The following is a 22,250-nucleotide window of genomic DNA, read 5'->3' on the forward strand; positions in this document are numbered from 1 at the left end:
ATACAGTAGGCATACATTTGGCGCCCCCCAGAATTTGGCGCCCATGTGCCTTGCACCCCTTGCACCCCTGGGTAAAGACAACCCTGCCCGGAGGTCCCTTCCAATTCTAGGATTCTCAGTTTCACTTTAATCCTAGAAACATCCCCCATGATGTTGCTCACAGTCTCCCTGGGGCAGGAGCTTCTTATAAGGTTTCCAAGGGCGGTGGTGGCAGCAAGGGGGGGGGGTGTAAGCTGGAAATGCCCCTCCAGGATGAACAGCAGCCCATAATGACAATAATAAACAGTTTACAGTTATACCGAAATTTACATAACTGCCAACCCCAATTAAGCATTCAACTAACACCAACCTGACAAAAACAAAACAGAGGAACCAAAATTAGAAGCGTTTAAAACATTTTAGCCAGTTGGCCCAACCCAAGTGTTCAGTGGTGTAGCGTGGGTTGTCAGCATCCGGGGCAAGGCAAGTAATTTGTGCTCCCTAATCCGTGGATTTGCGCCCCCTAACCCTAACCCCCAGATGTTGCGCCCGGTGCGGCCGGCCCCCCCTGCACCCCCCACGCTACGCCACTGCAAGTGTTGTTTCAGCAATGTCCCTCTGGCCTCCCAGGTGCCTTTTAGCTGTTCAGGGTGAGTGTGGGCCTGCCCCCTAGGCCAGGTGGAAAGGGGCATTGCAACAGGGAGCAGGGGATTCCTTCCAGCACTCACAGCAGCAGCAGCAGCAAATTGTGATTGCATGTAATTCTTTTCAGGAGTAGTAATAGCAATAGTGTGTGGGTCCAGTGCAAATGCTTAAAAACACAATGCACAAGGCTAAAGTTGGTTCCTGGTAGGTGGGAGTCGTAGCTCTGTGAAGAATACACTACGGTTCTGAGGATTCTTTCGTAGAAGCAATGTACAGTGGTACCTTGGTTTGCAACCATTTTGGATTACAACCCATTTTTGTTTTTGGAGGCCCCATTGGCGAAAGCGCGCCTTGGGTTACAACCTGTTTTGGTTTACAACCAGATCTCCGGAACGGATTATGGTTATAAACCAAGGTACCATTGTACTTTTTTGGAGGGAGGCGCTGTGGGTTAAACCACAGAGCCTAGGACTCACAAGGTCGGCAGTTCGAATCCCCGCGACGGGATGAGCTCCTGTTGCTCAGTCCCTGCTCCTGCCCACCTAGCAGTTTGAAAGCACATCAAAGTGCAAGTAGACAAATAGGTACTGCTCCAGCGGGAAGATAAATGGCGTTTCCATGCACTGCTCTGGTTTGTCAGAAGCGGCTTAGTCATGCTGGCCACATGACCCGAAAACTGTACGCCGGCTCCCTTGGCCAATAAAGCAAGATGAGCGCTGCAACCCCAGAGTCGGTCACGACTGGACCTAATGGTCAGGGGTCCCTTTACCTTTATTTTACCACTGTACTTTAAACATATGGCAAAGCTGTGGCCTAAGTTTTGGGACACCCTAAATGCCACATCCAGGCCATTGGGAGACTAGGAGATGTGTTGCGTTGCCATGCCCCCTGTTGTACATACAAACACATTAGAAGGAGGGGGCTGCGTGTTCCCGAATAACCTGTGGGCTTGCACACATACACTGCTACCCCTGGGACTCTCAGCTAAAATTGCATTTGGCTTAATGCTTCATTTTACATTAGTCCCTGTCTAGTGTGCTGAGCTCATGCCAAGGATTGGCAAGACATGTACAAATGAATAAAGGACTTGCACCCCCTCCTCTCTCTCTCTCTCTCTAAATAATAATCGTAATAATAATATATTTACACCCTGTCCACCTGGCTGGGTTTCCCCAGCCACTCTGGGTGGCTCCCAACAGAATATTAAAAACATGATAAAACATCAAACTTCCCTAAACAGGGCTGCTTCAGATGTCTTCCAAATGTCAGGTAGTTGTTTATTTCTTTGACATCTGGTGGGAGGGCGTTCCACAGGGCGGGTGCCACCACCAAGAAGGCCCTCTGCCTGGTTCCCTGTAACTTGGCTTCTCGCAGTGAGGGAACTGCCAGAAGGCCCTCAGAGCTGGACCTCAGTGTCCAAGCTGAACAATGGGAATGGAGACGCTCCTTCAGGTCTACTGGGCCGAGGCCGTTTAGGGCTCCCTCAAATAGATACATTTATAGATACAAATGAGATGGGCCAAACTCTCTCATTAGTTTCAGTATTGTTTAAGAGGCTTCCCTGACAGTTGATGCTTGCATTGGAGATAGCATTCCATCTGAACACCTCTTCCTCAAAAGGGCCTCAAAATGCACCCCCAATCACTAAGGTACTTCCAGACCAGTCAGAAAGTTGAGAGGCACAATATTATTTAAGGTAAAGGAACCCCTGACCATTAGGTCCAGTCGTGGCCAACTCTGGGGTTGCGGTGCTCATCTTGCTTTATTGGCCGAGGGAGCCGGCGTACAGCTTCCGGGTCATGTGGCCAGCATGACTAAGCTGCTTCTGGCGAATCAGAGCAGCGCACGGTAACGCCGTTTACCTTCCCGCCGGAGCGGTACCTACTTATCTACTTGCACTTTGACATGCTTTCGAACTGCTAGGTGGGCAGGAGCAGGGACCGAGCAACGGGAGCTCACCCTGTTGTGGGGATTCAATAGCATTCAGTTTTATTTACAACAGCTATAAATGAATATCCTGCGGGTGGCAGCACATTCACATGTTACCAGGCTTCTAAACGAAAGCCCAGCCACTATTTGCCATAAAATTTGTTAGCTGCATCTTAGCTTGCATATTAGTCAATACTATCTCCTCCCCAAATAAAAAAAAACTTGTTAAAAAATCCTATCTTTGCCCAGCATCTATAATGCTATAATGTTTCCTCTATAATTTTTTGGGATATGTAAGATTTATATTTTGATATTAATGAACCAGATGTAACTACAGTGGTACTTTGGGTTAAGTACTTAATTCGTTCCGGAGGTCCGTTCTTAACCTGAAACTGTTCTTAACCCGAAGCACCACTTTAGCTAATGGGGCCTCCTGCTGCTGCCGCGCCGCCGGAGCACAATTTTTGTTCTCATTCTGAAGCAAAGTTCTTAACCTGAAGCACTATTTCTGGGTTAGCGGAGTGTGTAACCTGAAGCGTATGTAACCTGAAGCGTATGTAACCCGAGGTACCACTGTACTTTTTTATTTTTTCAATCTCTTTCCTCTGTATGGCTATAGGATGTAGGATAATATCTGCCAAGACTTCTAGCCTCCTCCCCTTTCAAATGACATTTTGTGTTAAATGACCCTGTGCATATTGCTTTGAAGTAAGTTCCATTGTCTCCTTTTCAGGTAGGTTTGCCAGGTGCAACAGCTGGGGATTAAGATCCCTTGGACATGGCAGAACCTATGGTTGCAATCTGTACACACCACACTTAACTCTGGACTGCATTACCTCAAGGAGAGCCTCTTCCCATATGAACCTACTTGGACCCAGAGATCTTCTGAGGCCCTCCTTCGTGCGCCTCCTCCTCGAGATATTCGGAAGGTCTGGCAACACGAGAACGGGGCCTTCTCTATGGTGGCTCCCCGTTTGTGGAATGCTCTCCTCAGGGAAGTTTGCCTGGCGCCTTCATTATACACCTTTAGGCACCAGGCAAAAACATTCCTTTTTAACCAGGCCTTTGGTTGATCTTATCAACATCCAACACCTTTTAAGAATGTGCTTCTTTTTTGTTTGTTTTTAATTGGGTTAATGTTTTTGGTTTGATTTTATATGTTGTGATCTTGTTTGTGAACCGCCCTGAGACCTCCGGGTATAGGCCAGTGTATAAATTGAATAAATACTACCAATACTACTAATAATAATTACTTTGAACAATTAAAGACAGGAGGACTGAGTAAACGCACATAGGTTTAAGCTGAGAGGAAACTCATCTCAGTAAAATCTAGGTGCTTTATTTATACCAGGGGAAAATGTGGCAAAAGGGAGATTCTATCCGAGCTAATATGGGAGAGGGCATATCTTAAACAGTGCCAATGGGACGTTGAGCTTAGAGCGGGCGCTTTGAATGTGGTTCTACAGGTATTTATCACCGCTTTATTTTTATTGTACTTTTGTAATTTCAACTGTGTTCCCATCCTGTCCCTCCCCTCACAGTTTTGTATTCTTGCTTCATTGATGATTAGCCATCCTCTGCTCCAGAATGGAGGATGGGAAGAAGAGGACAATAATGAATTATGTACAGTGGTTTCTTGGTTCTCAAACGCCTTGGTACTCAAACAACTTGGAACCCAAACACTGCAAACCCGGAAGTAAGTGTTCTGGTTTGCAAACATTTTTCGGAAGCCGAACGTGCTCCGTTTTGAATGCCATGCTTCTGTTTTGACTTATGCTGAGGTCTGTCTGTTTTTGCTATTTATTTTGTGTTTTGGTTTTTGTGGCTCTTTTTTGTTTTGTTTTTGTGATTGTGTGGAACCCAGTTCAGCTACTGATTGATTGTGTGACCGCAGTACATTGTTTATTGCTTTCATTTTATAGATCAGTGGTCTCATTAGAGAGTAAAGTTCATGTTAAATTGCTGTTTCAGGGGTTGTTTCTAAAAATCTGGAACGGATTAATCCATTTTGCATTACTTTCTATGGGAAAGTGCACCTTGGTTTTGGAACGCTTTGGTTTTGGAACAGACTTCTGGAAAGGATTAAGTTTGAGAACCAAGGGACCACTGTAAATAAATATGGGTGGAATGGAAGAGGTGCACTAAGAGGCAGGAAACTTAATCTATTTTTTGGGTGAATATTCAGAAATTATCTTAGGCAGATAATTGAGATTAACTAAGAATAACATAGGGACGCAGGTGGCACTGTGGTCTAAACTACAGAGCCTAGGGCTTGCCAACCAGAAGGTCGGTGGTTCGAATCCCCGCGACTGGGTGAGCTCCCGTTGTTTGGTCTTAGCTCCTGCCCACCTAGCAGTTCGAAAGCTCGTCAAAGTGCAGGTAGATAAATAGGTACCGCTCTGGAGGGAAGGTAAACGGCATTTCCGTTTGCTACTCTGGTTCGCCAGAAGCGGCTTAGTCATGCTGGCCACATGACTTGGAAGCTGTATGCCAGCTCCCTTGGCCAATAAAGCGAGATGAGCACCACAACCCCAGAGTCGGCCACGACTGGACCTAATGGTCAGGGGTCCCTTTACCTTTAAGAATAACATACATGTGATGTAAAAATGATGCTATGGGCATACTGGCATTCTGGTCATAATATGGATTAGTTCTTCAGCAAATGCTTATAAGGAACTTCAATCTCAGCTTTCAGAACTGCGGTTGCTCAATTTCCCCCCAAGACAGTTGCATTTTGTAGCTTTACTCAGCACTTTGTCACAACCTGGATTTCACATGAGCTGCAAATTGGCAGTTAAAACTACTGACGCAACAGAATTTGCTCAGATGATGACTATATAGTCTCAGATAGTTTGTTATGAGATTAACAGAGATAATCTTTTTCTTTTAAATTTTTTTTTTGGTAGATTTATAATATCATAAGCCCCGTAAAGAGAAGACATATGCTTTGTACTTGGAACCTGAGTGCAAAATTCATTGATCAGAATAATTAAAGAAAACCAACAACACATGCTAAATGTTAGAATACATATATATTATAGAAAACGAGAGAGAAAACTACAAATTATTCCTAGATCTGGCAAACATTGTATAGCATTCCAGTTTTTATAAACGATATCTGCGAAGTCCATTCAGTGCCATGAACACATTTCCAGTGTTAAATCTTATTGTAGATTGTAATTTGTAAAGTCTGTTCTCTGGTGAATGTGCTGGGATGTTAAAGGAACTGTGAGGGGAGAGACTTCACCAGGCCAGGCCTTCTTCCACCTGCCTTGCCCCACCCTCCAGTTTCTGCTTCTCAGGTTGTATTATATTATTTTTATGCACTGTGGATCACCGTTGTTTTGTTGATTGTAGTTTAGAAATTCTTGCCAACAAAGGTCCGTATAGTAAAAGCTATGGTTTTCCCAGTAGTGATGTATGGAAGTGAGAGCAGGACCATAAAGAAGGCTGATCACCGAAGAATTGATGCTTTTGAATTATGGTGCTGGAGGAGACTCTTGAGAGTCCCATGGACTGCAAGAAGATCAAACCTCTCCATTCTGAAGGGAATCAGCCCTGAGTGCTCACTGGAAGGACAGATCGTAAAGCTGAGGCTCCAATACTTTGGCCACCTCATGAGAAAAGAAGACTCCCTGGAAAAGACCCTGATGTTGGGAAAGATGGAGGGCCCAAGGAGAAGGGGACGACAGAGGATGAGATGGTTGGATAGTGTCTTCGAAGCTATAAACATGAGTCTGACCAAACTGCGGGAGGCAGTGGAAGACAGAAGCGCCTGGCGTGCTCTGGTCCATGGGGTCACGAAGAGTCGGACACGACTAAACGACTAAACAACAGCTACAAGGTTTAGAAATTATTTATTGTAATTGTTAAGAGTGGATTTCTATTTAATTTTTATAGGCTGATATTATTACCGTAGATTCTGGCGTATTAGGTGACTGGGCGTATTAGACTGGCAGCTGCCAATTTGGGGGGTCGTCTTATACGCTTTGGCAGCTTTGCTGGGCAGCGGCAATGGGCAGCAGGCTCTGCGCCAGGGGGAAGCCGCCCAGCGAAACTGGCTTAGCATCACTGGGCAGCTTTGCTGGGCAGCTTCCGTCTGGCGTGGAGCCGAGTCCACTGCAGCCATACCCGGTGTATAAGACGACCCCCGACTTTTTAACCTCTTTTCCGGGGTTAAAAAGTCGTCTTATACGCCAGAATGTACGGTATTCTATACACTGGTACCTCGGGTTACATACGCTTCAGGTTACATATCCTTCAGGTTACAGACTCCGCTAACCTAGAAATAGTGCTTCAGGTTAAGAACTTTGCTTCAGGATGAGAACAGAAATCATTCTCTGGCGGCGTGGCGGCAGCAGGAAGCCCCATTAGCTAAAGTGGTGCTTCAGGTTAAGAACAGTTTCAGGGTAAGACCAGACCTCCGGAACGAATTAAGTACTTAACCTGAGGTACCACTGTATACTATTCTAATGGTTGTCAAATGTTACTTTATTTGATGTAGGTTGCTTATTTTAAAGCTATGTTGTATTATCAGGTTTTTCTGTTGCATTAGATTGTTGTAAGGTGTACATTCTTTGTTTCTTCAGCTTGTAAACCGCCATGGGTATTGTATGATAGAAAGACGGTATACAAATTAAAAGTGGTGATGATGATGATGATGATGAAAATGTCTTATTGGATATTTGCCATTCTGGATATTAGGGGTGGTATTCAACTAGATATTTGTACAACTGCAAGAATTAGCACCAGCACAGCAAGACTTTCAGTCTCTCTCCTTCTTGCATGTATTCCAATCTGTCCCCAATTCTGCTCTGGAGAGTTCGGGGGAAACCCATAAAAAATATTTAGGGGGCATTCAGGGGGAGAAGGGAAGAACATTCTGTTCCAGAACATTCTCCCCAGTGCTTAGTTGAATACTACTAACACAGACCCTCCAAGTGTCCCTATCTTCCAGGGACAGTCCCAGATTTACAGAAGCTGTCCTGGTTTCTGATTTGATCCCAGAATGCCCTGCTTTTCCTTAGCATGTCCCTATTTTCATCAGTCATGGAGTTATGCATTCCTTGAGCCAAGGAGATACAACCTTTAGCAGATATCTGAAGGGGATATCTGTACAGGGCTAAGTTTTTGAATTATGGAGTTATGGAGTTATTCCACCCCCAAGTTAAGGAGATAAGTAGCTATGCAAGCTTTATAAGACATCTTAAAGGCAGCTCTGTACAGAGAGCTTTTTTTTTTTTTAAAAAAAAGAGTTGAATGTTTTATTAAATTATTTATTAGTGTTTTATTCTATCAGATAGGCAGGGTATAATTAATAAGATTAGTATTATGGAATGGGATGTCCCTATTTCCATTGGAGAAATATTGGAGAGAATGCTAATAGAATTGTAACTTGATTTAAAGCATCAGGTAGGTGGCTGTGTTGGTCTGACACAGTCAAAATAAATTTTAAAAAATGAAAGAATTATCCAGTAGCACCTTAGAGACCAACTAAGTTTGTTCTGGGTATAAGATTTCGTGTGCATAGTATCTGAAGAAGTGTGCATGCACACAAAAGCTTATACAGTGGTACCTCAGGTTACATATGCTTCAGGCTACATACGCTTCAGGTTACAGACTCTGCTAACCAAAAATAGTGCTAAGTTAAGAACTTATAGTGCTAGGTTAAGAACTTTGCTTCAGGATGAGAACAGAAATCGTGCTCCAGTGGCACGGCGGCAGCAGGAGGCCCCCATTAGCTAAAGTGGTGCTTCAGGTTAAGAACAGTTTCAGGTTAAGAACAAACCTCTGGAACGAATTAAGTACTTAACCCAAGGTACCACTGTACCTAGAACAAACTTAGTTGGTCTCTAAGGTGTTACTGGACAATTCTTTGATTTATTTTGATTTAAAGCAGTAATTGGAAGCCTCTGTCCCTCCAGCTATTTGCTGGACTATAGCTTCCATCATCCCTGGAAATTGGCCATGCCAGCTTGGGCTGGCTGATGGGATTTGGAGTCCGACAACATCTGCTTGCCTGCTCCTCATTCACAACTGTAGCCCGTTGCCCACAGGTATAGTGGAGGTCATTGTCTTGTCATGAGTATTCAAGTAAGAGACAGCGGCCAGTGGGGCTGGATACTATACGTGAAATCTAGAGGCGGGTAGCAGTCAGCAGCAAAATGCCTTGGACTGCTCCTGGTTCCTCTTGCTACTGAGGAGACACATCCACCTCCTTCCCAGTCTCTGCACTAGGTTTGCACAACTTCTGCTCCACCAAGGCAAATGTGACCCATTCATGGCAACATGCAGTCACTGTCTTATTTTGGGGAGACTGCCAGAGCTGAGTGGTTGTCAAGTCTCGCAGGCAAGACACAAAAGATGGCTGCTGAGCTGTGCTTGGCTTAGTAGATGTCAAGTGCTGGATGGTGGGGGTCACCCTCCCCTTCTTCTGAATCTTCCTGAGAACAGGAGGACAGTATAGATTTAGAACAGTGGTTTGCAGAAGGGCATAGTTCAGAGGCTGCAGAAGGGAGAAGCTGGGAAATATTGGAAGAGGAACAGCAGGAAGAAGAAGCACCAGGGGAGAGACAGACGACAGACTCAGTGTCTTTGGAAAGCATTCCTGACCCCCCCCCCTCCCAGGACCAGGCGAGCATTGAGGGTAGTAGAACAGAAAGCTCAGAGGCAGAAAGCCCAGATTAGCCGACACAGGGGCGACGTAGAATAGGAGAGACATAGGGGGTGGGATTTTATTTGGAGCAACGCCATTGTCTTTGGGACACCGCATTCCTTCCTCTCTCTTTCTGTGAACATTGAATAAATCACTTGATAAATCACTTTGTTTTCTCTTCTTCTTGGTTGCCACTGTGGGAGGAATAGCATTCCCTGAAGCCTTGACAATAGGTCACAACTTTTGTGATCTTGCATAGACCATGGAAGGCTTCCCAGAAGCAGATTCTAGTAGAGATTCTAAGGCAGCCTCCCCCAACCTGGTGCCCTCTGGATGTTGTTGCCTTGCTACTCCCATGAGGCCTGATGCTGACTGGAGCTGATGGAAGTTGGAGCCCCAAATGCCTGGAGGGCAGTAATCTGGAGTAAAGCGGCTCTAGAATACCCATGGCTATGAAACCAGGCTCTGCCTTGGCCTCCAGAAAGTATCAGCACAAGAATACTGGCTGAAGAACATCTCCAAGAACTCCCAGAGGCCCTCATCCTCCAGCTGATGCTGATTCTTGTTGACGCGACGGCTGCAAGCAAATCCCTCGCGGGCCCGTCTCCCTCTCCATAAAGCAATGAGGATAATAACAGCGTGTTCCTAGATTTCAAAAGCATGTGGATTACCCAGTCAGATGTTCCTCAGACTCTTTGAAGATGAAAAGAGCCAGATATATTATTATTAATATTATTATTATTTATTGTCATAACCAAATCAAAAGATAGTGGGGAGATGTAATTGTACTGAGCATCACGGTGGAATGCTTGCATGAGGGTTAGTTCAAAGCAAGAATGAACACATTAAAATTTTTATTTTATGAGAGGTGAGGAGAGACAAACCAAAGCCACAATGACTTTAACATTTGTTCTCACCGCTTCCAGCTTCACCGGCTCCCCTGCGTAGCGGCTGTTGAAAAATTCTTTCTGCTCTCTACTTAAATTAATACAAGTATTTCTATAGCTCCAGTTCTTTGGTTGGTTGGCGCCCGTCCATCTTGGGAGAAAATGGAGGAGTGCGTCTTTGGGATTGAAGTCAACCTTCCATTCATAGAATGTAACATGGCAGTATATCTGCAATAAAATATAATAATAATAATAAAAGCAATTCAAAGGACTAGGGCAATCAAAAAAGGTAAAGAGTTGCAGAAGTCTGTGTACATAAAAAGTACTTTACGAAAATGTCTGGAAGTCAAAAGAGAAGATGTATCCCAAATCTCTGCTGGAAGAGTTTGTTCGTTTACTTTATTGCATTTTTAAAACAATTACAAAAAAGAAACATCCAGATAACAAAATAAAGGTTTGCCCTTAACAAACCTCCTTGTATTTCCCCCCTTTCCTTAATAAAGAAACTAACTGCATGTTCGCCTCGCATCTCTCTCTGACCTGTGAATGGTCTGATCGTCCTGACAGACCCTTGACACATGCCTAGAGACCACAGGCCCAAGTGGTTTTCCACTTGTCACATGCCTTCTAGGCACGGGGCTGAGCAGTTTTGCCTTTGCCCGGCCACTTTGCTCAGGAAAACCAGCTCTTTAGTGTTAATCAGAACAAACGGCAATCCAAGGAAGACCTGGTGCCATTTGTTCCGGTTCAGTTTTAAATCATGGGGCGCTGGGGGAAAGAGATAGGGGGATCCGCAGATTGGGATTTGGATAAACCTATATGCCTGGAGGCTAGCTGAATCTCTATAAACACAGGGGATGTAGGAAGCTAACCCTTATATACACTGAAGACCAGGTCAAGCAGTTGGTCTTGGCTTGTTGAAGACAGTAAAGGAAACAGATAATCTACTGAAAACAAGGCAGTTCAGGGAAGCTACTGCGTGAGATTAAAAGCATCATCCTATTAATTGTTTTGACTCCTTGTTTTTTTACATGATTTTTATTAAATTTTCTGTTTTACAATTTAAAACACTCATTTAAACAACCTTAAAATATCAGTCACTTCCCTTCTTCTCTTTCCGTGGTTCATTTTACATAATAGAAATCCCTGCAGATTTTATATAAACTAGACCATTCAGTATTCCATTATTACACCCACCAAAACTTATTTACACTGTTGAATTTATCTTAATGTTGCCAGCATCTTCAGCTGTACACAGTTATTTCTCATATATTCAATAAATGTTTTCCAACCTTCTCTAAACGTATGTTCCACATGTTCTTTTATTCTACATGTTAAGTCTGCAAGCTGCACATATTCTATCAACTTAAGTTGCCACTCTTCTTTGGTTGGGACCTCACTAGTTTTCCATTTTGGGGCTAACAAAACATGGGCCGCAGTAGTAACATACATAAATAATCTTTTTTGACACCTAGGAATTTCCATTTGAATTATCCCCAACAGAAAGGGCTCTGGGTTGTGTTGTTGTTGTTGTTGATGTGATGATTTTAGCTTATGAATTTTATTGTTTAATGTCTTGATCTGTATATTGGGGTACTTTTATAGCTCTGTTTAGAGTACGTAATGTTTTGATAATATAAATGTTTTAAGTCTTTTGTATCAATCCAGTATATTTTCCTTTAATTGTTGAATGATTCTGCGTACATTGTGGCAGCCTTTGGCGATGTACAATAAAACTAACTGGACTGGTGTTGTTGTTGTTGTTGTTGTTGTTGTTGTTGTTGTTGAAAAGTGCATTTAAACATTGCTTTGATTCCAACAGTGGTCCTAAATGCACATTCTAATAAATCAGCATAGGACCCATAACTATTTTGCTAGAAAAAGAGGTTCTGGAATTCACCATGAACTTCTCCTTTGATCTCTTAGAACGGCAACGGCGCCCACTTGAGAGGAGCTGGAGAGGAGCTCTGGTGAGCTCTGGCTGAAAAAAAGCCCTGACAAGATCGTATAAGCAACAACCTTACAATAGTCCCCTGATTATTTTTAATCTTATTTCTACAAGCAAGGAACTGATGGATGTGTCTAATTCAACCAGCCATGATTGGAGCACAAAGATTCATAACACCATCAGTTCAACCAAAGTGCTTATCATACGAGACAAGGAAGAATAAATTGCTCAGGGTCTGGCAGCAGATCCATAGGTTTGCTGACATTTGTTCTAGCAGATATTGGCTATGTTTATTTATTTTGTTTAGCAAAATCTATATATTGCTCAATAAAACTTCTCTCTCTCTCTTTAAGCAGTTTACATAAAATGGTGCAAAAATTCTACTTGGAGTTGCAATAAATAGACTTCAAGATGCATAGACATAATGAATTATCAAAATATAGATAAAATCAAGCTTTTTTAAAAAAAAATTAATGTGCATAATAAAAATTTCACGTTTCGGCTTGCCTAAACCAAAAAGATTTCAGCAGGCATCAAAAGCAGTACAAAGAAGGCGCCTGTCTAATAGTAGCACGCAGGAAGTTGCAGAGAATAGATGCTGCCACACTAAAAGATCAGTTTCTCTCAAGTGCAGAGTGTATATTATTTGGCCCTTGTAATAGTGCCAGTCCTTAATGCCGCTAGCATAAAAGTATTGTTTCTGAATCGTATGATCCTTTTTGTTTGTTGAATAGGCTAAAAGCCAGCCAGCAAAGCCAAGCACCACCTTGAGCAAAGAACGAGGTGAAAAAGAGAAAAACCATTATCTCCTCCAGAGGAACCCTGCAAGGCAGTTTAATAAACCCAACTCCAACCTGCTGAGTCATGACTTTCTTCCTTGCTTTGAGGTTCATCGCGCTTACGTGCTGTCTCAGTCCTGCTGGCCAGAAGCAGGTAGGAGATTCGAAGCCAAGATCCCACACTGCCCTGCCTGCCTGCCCTGCCCTGGCCAGGAAACAATCCAGCCTTGTGTAGGGCTGGAAGGGAGAATCTAACTTTCCTATGCGAGGACCAAACTCAACTTGCGATCTTCCTTTGTGACTAGCGATGGATGAATGCGTCAATTTCTGCTTCTCTCAGTTTCTCGTTTTGCCAGGATTTACATATAAGCTAAACAAGCTCTAGCTTAGGGCCCCACTGTCTTGGAGGTCCCCCAAAAAATTAAAGGGAAAAAACCCTGGATGTACATTTCCAAAATATAAGATAAAAAACAAATAAAATAAAACCTACATACAGCAACAGTGTTTTGTGTTGTGTCGGCTCCTATGATGTAAGTCATGGGCCCTGACTGCTCGCCTGCTCCCTAAAATATCACTGGTTTGCCCCTTTCTATATATAGGGTGCCTACATTCTGCATGGACTGGTTGCAGGGCAACATGCGCAAATGGCTTGAGATACGTATGAGGTCCATAAATTACCACATAGCATATATTCAACACAAAAACAGCGACAATTTGTTGTTGACAAAGGACAGCTGAACATAGAAAGGGCCCCATTACCTTCAGTAGCTTAGGGCCTCATCAAACCTAAATCCGGCCCTTCTCTTCACGTTCGGTTTTCTACAGTAAAGGTGTGGAACCCATTCTTTGGGTGGAACGCTAACTTATTTCTACATTAGGTCCAGATCAGGGATTCTGCTGAACAACTCTAGCATGAGATCCACTGGGACCTCAGCTGGAGTGACTGACCTCACAAGACAGCAATCATCCAATGTCCTCCAGCCCATGTTCTAGCCCCTAGCTGTGGCAGAGATCTGGACAAGACCGTGGCCCTGCCACCCCATAATGCCCCATCCATAGTGAAAGTGGATTTCATGCTCTTTATTAAGCTCATAGTGGTGAGGAGGAATGGAAGTTCACCCAGAATGTCTGCTTTATACACATTATTTACACAATGGGCCCCACGTGATTAGCTAATTCTGGGATTCTCCTGTAGGCCAATCAGGCTGTGGATTCCCTTCCGCCTGGATTGGGTGGCTCCTGTGGACCAATCAGATTGCTGCATTCTGGATCCTATTGTTCTAGGGACAATCAGACTGCTGCATTCTGAATCCTATTGTTCTAGGACCAATCAGACTGCTGCCTTTTGGATCCTATTCAACTCAGTACATAACACATAGGTAGGTTTGGATGTGCCCCTGTCGGGCTAACATTCCTCTATCTAGTTTATTCTACTTTTAGTATTCAGAGAAACATAGTATACATACATTTTTCAAAGCAAACACTAGGTTGTATACAGTGCTAGCTCTTACTCAGAGTAGACCCATTAAAATTAATGGACATCCACCTGTATTCCCTTTGCAATGCATTTCTGTGCCGTATGGTTTGCAACACATTCTCAGAGAAAGCACACCTCTTTGCAAGCCTGTAACAGGCTGCAAGTAGGAAGCAGCAGCCGAAAATACAGAGAGGAACTAAAAAAAGAAACTTCATTTTTTGCCAGAGACAATGCAAAGACCTTGTGAGCATAAAGAGAGGTTGCTCTCTGTCCTCTTTATTCAAACCGTCCTTAATCTCCCCTCCTGCAGTGGGCTTTTCTCACAGGCTAGCTTTCTGCAGGTATTTAGGTCAGCCACTGAGTACAGAAATTGACCAAAAAAGCCCATTGACTCATCGGGATTGTTAAAAAAAGTACCTGAAATGAAGAAGAGGTTTTGGTAGGGATACAAAACAGTCATGACGGAACTGAGCTGTTGGGCAGCCATAAACAGGTCAGAGGAAGATCGTGTCCCAACTTTCAGCTGTAACTCCAAGTTGTTACCCTTTACTTTTTGGAAAGAGTTTTCAAACTAATACTCTTTCCTTTTCCTTTCCCCCAGTCTTCGGTTGTGGGCCAGCAGCTGCAGCTTGTTCTGTATACACTAAACAAATGAAATACTGTGAAAATCCCTGAAACGAGAAGTAATCGACTAGAAATATTATCTTGTGGAAGTAAACTAAATAATAAGAAAAATCAAGAAGCCTAAGGAAAAAATTAGACAAACCTAAAATTGAACAAAGCCTTCCTGTTAATTTTTTTTCTAATCAAGCTTTTTGATTTTTCTTATTATTTAGTTTATTTCCACAAGATAATATTTCTAGTCGATTACTTCTCCTTTCAGGGATTTTCACTGTATTTCATTTGTTTCGTGCAATTTCTCAGTTCTGTGATTGTCTTTTTTCTATTGTTCTGTGTACACTAGCAGCTGATGGTAATGTTTGTGCCCATGTAAAGGTGCTAGGTTGCCCCCGATATATCTTTTTTGGGGGAGGAAGGGGGCAATGAACGTTGGTGCACACATGTCTCTCGTCATGCCAAGCTCCTCAACAACCTGCTTTCCTAAATTTTGCTATTCCTGACATAATATGCAGATTAAAACTCTGATTTGCATTTTGTCCTTGGGTGTCCCGGTTCTAAAGTTTGTACACAGCATTAACAACAACAACGAACAACAACGGTGCAATCCTATATATGCTGATTCAGAAGCAAGCCCTGCTGCCTTTGGTGGGATTTTATACTAGCTATGTGTGTACAGGATCACGGCCTGAATTCTTTCAACCTCTGCTGATTTGACCCAGTTTGTCTTTTTTAAATAAATTTTTATTAGTTTTTTAACGTATCATTTCCAACAATAATTAAACATACTTTTACATCTTATACGATTTTTTTGACTTCCATCAATCACGTCTGAAATTTTTCCAATCTAATCACTTAATTCTTACTTTCACTATTACATTTGAATCTCATAACTAATATCTCTAATCTTTCTCTGTTTTGCAATGTTTCATATATTTCCCCTTACAAAACTTTTTGTAGTCCTGCTAGCGTAATTTGTTGATTACAGTTGCTCTTTGAATAATTCATATATTTCTTCCAATCTTCTGTGAATCTCTGGTCCCGCAGGTTTCGAATCCTTCTTGTCATTTTATCTAATTCTGCGTAGTCCATTAATTTTGTCTGCCATTCTTCTTTTGTTGGAATTTCTTCTTGCTTCCATTTCTAGACTAACAATACGATTTGGCCCAGTTTCTCAAATCGAGCCATGCAGGATGAAGAAGATTCAGGGACAACCAAGAAGTTGCCAAGCCTGGCTTCTGCTTAAAACATTTTATTCTTTATCTCAATATTATATCAGGGAGCTCAAAGTGACCTATATGGTTCTTCCTGACCCCCTTTCACAACAGGGGTAGGTGAAGCTGAGAAACTGGTTCCAGGTCACCCAGTGAACTCCACTGCTGACTGGGGATTTCAACTCCGATCTCCCAGGTCTTAGTCCGACGCTCTAACTACAACAGCATCCAGCACACAAATGAAATTTGGTGGCACAAGCACCAGTTCAATGGTGCAAAGTCAGCATTTAAAGGAGGAAAAGTTTCCACCAATAAAGGAATATGGGCAGTGCAAAACTTCAGTCGCGAGAAAGGTCCAAGCTTTTGCACAACTGAGCAGTGACTTAATATGGTTTGAAATACTATGCAATCCTCTCCTTGTATGCTCAGCAATAAAATCATGCTGTGTTTAATGGGACGTACTTCTTTGGAAAACGCCTTCGGTATTGCAGCCTAAATATTCGTGGCAGATGACGTGCAATACTAGATACCTTGATCTGCATTTCCTGTCTTTTGTTACTATTGTATCGTCGGCTTCACGTTATGTAATCCAATCTTTGCTTTGGCAAATGGTTTGCCTTTGTAAAAAAAAAACTGGGCAGATTGGTGCGCTGAGACGTTCAGGTGTACCTGAAGAATTCTTCCCTCTGGCAGCTCTTTCAACAAATCGGTTTACCTAATCTGGCCTGATCCATACCTTTTGTTACACATGCAAGAGAGCTACTTTCTGTCTCTCTGGGCTTTAGATGTGGAATTGATACCTTGTTTAGAAATGGGGGTCTGTAGCTAAGTGGAAGCAACAATAGATCAAAGCAAATGGAATGTGTTGCAGTAGCAAATTTAGATAAAATGTGTGACTCTGTGTTTGTGTGTGTGTGTGTGTGTGTGTGTGGGTAGAAATAACAATAAGAAAAAGATCTGCACCAGTTTGCGAACTGTGGGGTGGGGGAACTTGGGGCAGTGGTAATGGTGAAAACCTGCGTCACCTGCTAGAGCTTTTTATTTTGTATAGCAGTGTGATAAAAGTGTCTCTAACTGGGATACAATTTAGAAAGCATTTATTTATTTCGTTTGTGGCACTTTTATGCACACAGGGCACCAAGGAGCTCAGGGTGGCATATATCACAAAAGAGAGCCGAGTAAGGTACAGTGAGACCTGAACTAAGAAGGTAAAAGGTAAAGGTACCCCTGCCCGTACGGGCCAGTCTTGACAGACTCTGGGGTTGTGCGCCCATCTCACTTAAGAGGCCAGGGGCCAGCGCTGTCCGGAGACACTTCTGGGTCACATGGGCAGTGTGACATCGCTGCTCTGGCGAGCCAGAGCTGCACACGGAAACGCTGTTTACCTTCCCGCTGGTAAGCGGTCCCTATTTATCTACTTGCACCCGGAGGTGCTTTCGAACTGCTAGGTTGGCAGGCGCTGGGACCGAGCAGCGGGAGCGCACCCCGCAGTGAACTAAGAAACCTGGGTTCAAATGCCGACTCAGCCATGAAACTCACAGTCTCTGGAAACTTACTGGTGCAATTTAAAATAGTGAGATCTGGGTAGTGTGCACACATTTGGACATTAGGATCGTGAAAGCTATGTACTTTTTTTGGTTTTTAACAGTTTCTATAATTCCGATAAGGGGACTATTACAGAACTCTTTGTCTCCAAAGGCCAAATTCTAAGGAAAAAGCTTCCCCCTCCTATTTATAGAAAGAATCTTAGAGGGTTGTAAGTGACCTAAGCTTTGGAACACAGCTCAGAAGCTTTGTCTGCAGCTTAAAGCTATCTCTTCAGCTTCTACATGCTGCCAAGTTATTGTTACGAAACACAAAAAAATGTTTCAGTGTTAAATTCTTTTTAAAGGTGAATGTTTCAATGCTTAGAGGCGATCCATTGAAATTAGTGAGATTTCAGCCCATGATTAACTTTAGTTCTATTGATTTCAGTGAGTCTACTCCAGTGCTATTTTTATAGAAAAAGAGGTCTGGTTGTTATTCTGACTGGCATGTAATTGGAATTTGTAAGTTATTAGAATGCAGAGTTAATTATCAAATCATCAATTCTAGCATTCCAGGGGCCATCAAAATTATATAATTTGGCATCTGAACAATTGACATTATTAATTGTATGATAATTTGGTATCGACAATGAGGCTTTTATTGGGTTATTGTAACTGAAAAGTAATAAAAATTATTACACAAAAAAGAAAAATAGGTGGTGGAACTCACCACAAATGCATCCTTTGTTCTCTTATACTGGCAGTGGCACCCACCTGAGTGAACTCTGGTGAGTTCTGGCTGAAAAAACGCCCTGGTCTACTCTAAGCAGGAAACAGACATGAATACCCAACCTGATATTTTTGCATGTTTCATACAGGCTTTGCCTGCCATGATGACTTTTTGGTGCTTTTTTCTTGCAGATTTTTGAACATGGTCTTGTTAAGAAACATGCCTTATAAAATGAACTTCAAGAAATTCAGTGTACTGACAGATTTTGTACCGACCGAGGTTAGCTTTTTAGACTGAAAGATTATATCGTGCTAATGCCACCTTCTAGGGACGCAGGTGGCGCTGTGGGTTAAAGCCTCAGCGCCTAGGACTTGCCGATCGAAAGGTCGGGGGTTCGAATCCCTGCGGCGGGGTGCGCTCCCGCTGCTCGGTCCCAGCGCCTGCCAACCTAGCAGTTCGAAAGCACCTCTGGGTGCAAGTAGATAAATAGGGACCGCTTACCAACGGGAAGGTAAACGGCGTTTCTGTGTGCGGCTCTGGCTCGCCAGAGCAGCGATGTCACGCTGGCCACGTGACCCGGAAGTGTCTCCGGACAGCGCTGGCCCCTGGCCTCTTAAGTGAGATGGGCGCACAACCCCAGAGTCTGTCAAGACTGGCCCGTACGGGCAGGGGTACCTTTACCTTTACCTTTAATGCCACCTTCCCCAAACTGGTGCTGTCCTAGAAGATCTGGACTCCACCTCCCATCTTCCACAGAGAGTAGGTCTAATGATCAGGTATGTTGGGAGTTGTAGTTCAAAAACATCTGGAAGGTACCAGGTTGGGAGGGCTGAATTAGTAAAGACAAGCTGAGTATTCTGGTCACCAGCAAACGCTTCCAACCAGCTACAATAATGAAAATCTGAATTCAGACTGAAAATCTGCATGGAAACTTGCACACACTTGCAAAACACACAAAGGCACAGGGGAAGGCAGCGGAGTTAGTCAGGACAGGCTCCGTGAGCACCTGTAAGCTTTTATAAGTGGAAGAAGAAGAAGGAGGAGAAGGAGAAGGAGAAGGAGAAGGAGAAGAAGAAGAAGAAGAAGAAGAAGAAGAAGAAGAAGAAGAAGAAGAAGAAGGGTAGTAGTAGTAGTTTGGATTTGATATCCCGCTTTATCACTACTCTAAGGAGTCTCAAAGGGGCTAACATTCTCCTTTCCCTTCCTTCCCCACAACAAACACTCTGTGAGGTGAGTGAGGCTGAGAGACTTCAGAGAAGTGTGATTAGCCCAAGGTCACCCAGCAGCTGCATGTGGAGGAGCGGGGAAGCGAACCCGGTTCACCAGATTACAAGTCTACAGCTCTTAACCACTACACCAAACTGGCTCTCTTGAGTCATGTGCCTACAAAGGTTCATCTCTTCGGGGGCTAAACACTGGCATGCTCATGCACCCCTGGTTCTTAGAACATCTATGGAAAACAACTTCACTTGTTCAGATGCCTGGGACTATCTATACAGTTGGGAAAACCAACATGGTACCCTCTATCATCTCTGACCATTGGCCTCACTACTTGGGCCAATAATATCTGAAGAATCACAAGTTCCCCAGTCATGCCTTTTGCCCTCCAGATGTTTTGGGGCTACAACTCCCATCATCCCTAGCTAACAGGACCAGTGGTCAGGGATGATGGGAGTTGTAGTCCCAAAACATCTGGAGGACCAAGTTTGGCCATGCCTATCTTAGATGCACAATGAAGCCCTCTAAAGATTTATGCTGAATAGTCCCTTTTTAAAGAAAAGCGCAGGATGGGTGCATCTCCAGGACTAAACAAGGAAACAGCAACAGGGAGACAGGAGAGCTTGGGAGACAAGAAAAAAAAAATCTGATGCTGCTGTCTCCACCTGTCCCTCGGGGAAACTGAAAATTAAAATTTCAGCACCTGGAGTGACGTATTTCCTAAAATGGAAAGACAATTTTCAGATGCAATTTGGCTTCTCCAAAATCGCCTCAGGTGACCCAAAGAAGAATATGCAAAACCATGCGCTTCAGAAACAGTTTAGGAAGGTAAACAGCAAAGCCTTTCCAGAAAGGATTACAAAATGAAAAGACAACACACCTCCACAAATGCCATTCGTCACAGTGGGGCTTGCAGGACAGCCTGCCCAAATCAGTGACTATCTGACAAAGGCGTTGTGTGAGAAAAGCAATGACAAACCTAGACAGCATCTTAAAAAGTAGAGACATCACCTTGCCAACAAAGGTCCATATAGTAAAAGCTATGGTTTTCCCAGTAGTGATGTATGGAAGTGAAAGCTGGACCATAAAGAAGGCTGATCACCGAAGAATTGATGCTTTTGAATTATTGTGCTGGAGGAGACTCTTGGGAGTCCCATGGACTGCAAGAAGATCAAACCTCTCCATTCTGAAGGAAATCAGCCCTGAGTGCTCACTGGAAGGACAGATCCTGAAGCTGAGGCTCCAATACTTTGGCCACCTCATGAAAAGAGAAGACTCCCTGGAAAAGACCCTGATGTTGGGAAAGATGGAGGGCTCTCGGAGAAGGGGATGACAGAGGACGAGGTGGTTGGATAGTGTTCGCGAAGCTACCAACATGAGTTTGACCAAACTGCGGGAGGCAGTGGAAGACAGGAGTGCCTGGCGTGCTCTGGTCCATGGGGTCATGAAGAGTCGGACATGACTAAACGACTAAACAACAACAACAAGCATCCATCTCCAAGACCAAGCAATGCTGCCCTTCAACCTGCAAGTATCCTTTCCAATCAAAACCATTAAATGACCCCCGGACGGTTAAGTTCAGTCAAAGGCAAATATGGGGTGCGGCACTCATCTAGCTTTCAGGCCGAGGGAGCTGGCGTTTGTCCACATAGTTAGAAGCTAGAAGCAAGAATGTAGGCTGGGCAATTGGGAGACAAAGCCACAACTGATTTCTGCTCAAATCCAAGACTGTAGCTATGGGAGAAGCAGGACTCTCTTGGGGTGTTAATGCTGTGAACCCCTCCATCGTAGGCTCAGGTTGCATATATGTGTAAATCATATATCAGCAAGATACCAATGCCTCTGCTGTACCTCATTCAAAAGGAAACATGAACTCTGGGTTCTGGAATCATGCACGGCTTGGAGATTGGGGTGTCTTTATGACATATGGCTCACCAATAAATGCACCCATTTGCCCCCTATATGCACCCATTTGCCCTCTGGCACCAAGCCATTTCCTTTATTACCTAAATAGCCCATTACCTCATCAGGAAGCTATTACTGGAATTGAATCCACTTTGGATGCAGGAATTAGAAGGGGGCTCGAGAGCCAGCAGTCACGAAATTAAGATACCTGCTTCTTGGGAGAAAAGCAATGACAAACCTAGACAGCATCTTAAAAAGCAGAGACATCACTTTGCTGACAAAGGTCCGTATAGTGAAAGTTATGGTTTTCCCAGCAGTGATGTATGGTAGTGAGAGCTGGACCATAAAGAAGGCTGATCACTGAAGAATCGATGCTTTTGAATTCTGGTGCTGGAGGAGACTCTTGAGAGCCCCATGGACTGCAAGAAGAACAAAGCTATCCATTCTGAAGGAAATCAGCCCTGAGTGCTCACTGGAAGGACAGATCCTGAAGCTGAAGCTCCAAGACTTTGGCCACCTCACGAGAAGAGAAGACTCCCTGGAAAAGACCCTGATGTTGGGATGAGATGGTTGGACAGTGTTCTTGAAGCTACCAGCATGAGTTTGACCAAGCTGCTGGAGGCAGTGAAAGACAGGAGTGCCTGGCGTGCTCTGGTCCATGGGGTCACGAAGAGTCGGACACAACTAAAGGACTAAACAACAACAACAAGAGCCAGCCTACCTCCCCCAGACTTGTAACA

The 22,250-nt window shown here is 43.7% G+C and overlaps 2 long non-coding RNA genes across 2 annotated transcripts in view; both read right to left on the reverse strand.

Moving 5' to 3' along the window:
- The window catches only part of LOC309360385, a 115,741-nt gene that overhangs the window by 25,294 nt on the left and 68,197 nt on the right, over positions 1 to 22,250 (reverse strand). The gene's annotated exons all lie outside the window — the stretch shown is intronic.
- Positions 10,046 to 22,250, reverse strand: part of LOC309360390 — a 44,598-nt gene continuing 32,393 nt past the window's right edge. The window contains exon 2 of the long non-coding RNA XR_014164091.1: positions 10,046 to 10,323. This is a non-coding gene — a long non-coding RNA (uncharacterized lncRNA). The remainder of the gene's footprint in view (positions 10,324 to 22,250) is intronic.

This window comes from Podarcis melisellensis (assembly GCF_964234715.1).
Source record: "Podarcis melisellensis genome assembly, chromosome: 17".
Classification (NCBI taxonomy): Eukaryota; Metazoa; Chordata; class Lepidosauria; order Squamata; family Lacertidae; genus Podarcis; species Podarcis melisellensis.